Source organism: Microtus ochrogaster, chromosome 10 (assembly GCF_000317375.1).
Source record: "Microtus ochrogaster isolate Prairie Vole_2 chromosome 10, MicOch1.0, whole genome shotgun sequence".
NCBI lineage: Eukaryota > Metazoa > Chordata > Mammalia > Rodentia > Cricetidae > Microtus > Microtus ochrogaster.
Window position 1 is genome coordinate 26625250 of NC_022016.1, and position 2171 is coordinate 26627420.

The following is a 2171-nucleotide window of genomic DNA, read 5'->3' on the forward strand; positions in this document are numbered from 1 at the left end:
TGCCTCCCAAGTGCTGGGATTAAAGGCGTGCGCCACCACCGCCCGGCTTATGAATTTTATTTAGAGCTAGAGTAAGTTAAGGTTTAGCATACATTCTATTCTTTTCTCTTTTTAAAATTTTTTTAACATCTTTTCCTTTTATTGAAAATGGATTTTTTTCTCGCATAATATTATTTTATCCTGATTACTGTTTTCCCTTCCTTTACTCCGCCCAGTTCTCCCCACTCTCCCTCCTATCTGGATCCACTCACTTCCTGTCTCACGTTAGAAAAGAACAGGTTCCTATGAGATAATATTGAAATAAAACAAAATATAATAAGATAAAACAATAACTATCACATCAACAGGACAAGCTAACAGAAGGAAAAGAGCCCAAGAGAAGGTACAAGAATCTTACCGTTGGTTTGTACATTCAAAAATCCCATAAAAACACTCAAACGGAAGCCATAGTGCATACACAGAGAACCTGGTGCAGACCCATGCAGGCCCTGTGCATGCTGCTTCAGTCTCTGTGAGCTCATATGGACTTTGCTCATGTTGATTTAGAGGCCTGTGTTCTCCTAGCGTCCTCCATTCCCTCTGGCTCTTACACTCTTTTTGCCTCCTCTTCCACGGGGTTCCCTGAGCTCTGAGGGGAGGGATCTGATAGAGATACCCCATTTAGGGCCGAAAGTTCCTAGTTCTCTCTCTGTGTAATGTCTGTCTGTGGGTCTCTGCATCTGTTTCTGTCTGCTGCCGGAGGAAGCTTCTCTTAGTATGTATGGCTGACCTATGAGTATAGCCACTAATTCCATTCTTATTTGACATTTTATTTGAGATACCTACTAAAGCATCTCTTTGTAGATGCAAATAGTTGTGACGCAATGCTTCAACCTTTGCACAATTTTTGTGTCCCAAGTTATGTATTCATCTACTATGCAAAACATTTCTTTTGAAGACCTGTCAGCTGAAATGTGTTCTGTGGTGCATCCATTTGCGTGGAAAGAAAAGAATCAACGTGAGATATAAAATTCTTTCACTTCCCATGTTTACAGCAGCAGTCATGCGATACTGTCACTCATACGCACATGTGGTATCACTGCTGGTGTGCTCACTCGGAGGAAAATCCTAAAAAAATCCCAAGGGTATGAAAAGAACGACTTTCTTCTTACGGCAGCCAAACAGCATTCTCAACTCTCTTTTAGGGAATTCATAGCAAATGCGCATCTCTACAACATTCTTAACAGTCTTCAGGGCGGTGGGAAGTCTTTGGTTCAGGACCATTGTTGTGAAGCATCTGCAGTCCACTAGACACTTAAGAAGAAGTAAGGGACACCTGAATAGAAAGGTGGGCCATTTTGGTTACTTTACAACTGATGGTCTTTCTATAATATTTTATAAAGTGAGTGATTTCTTATAATTTTACCAAACAGGTGCCCAACCTAAATCAGTGTAGTTAATGGGAGAGGCTTGGACTTAAGAGTCTAAAACATGGTTTCAATCATTAACTCTGTTTCTGGCTGGCTATCTGCCTGTAGGAAACTTGGTTCCCTTTGCTGTACTTCAGTTTTCTCAAACACTAGATAAGAAATAGCATGTCCCGAAGTTTAGTTACATGATTTGAGTAGGTACGTGTACACACTTGGTTTATTATCAGGAAAAATAATCAGTACACTAATCCATTACCTTGAGAATACTTTTTATTAAGGTATCTAAAGTGAGTAATTTGGGGGGGGGGGTTGTTTCAAAGAGAAAATATTTAAACATCAAATAACTAATATGTATTATAGAAATCAATAAAGGGGAGAAGTATTAGAATCATAATTATCAGTAGCATCCAGTACAATTTTATGAAAATCATTGAGAAGGAATTTAAAGAATAGGGAGGTAAAGGAAAGGGGACCTTAAGAAGAATATATATTTCTACACAGTCTCGTAAAACGGCACAGTCATGGATGGCGGCTGTTAACCAGCACATGGAGCTCCAAAAGGCAAGTTCAGGCATATTACCCAACTAAGCACTCATGGATAGATGTTTTCAAGACCAAAGACCAATTATGCAAGTCAGACTTCCTTAACCTTCTTTCGCGAGCTAAAAACCTTCTCTCTGTCCACACAGCCAAGGGTGTGGAAATCTGACGTAATTACCCAGGCAGGGCTGGCAAATAAAACTGACCACAAAATGTGGAAGC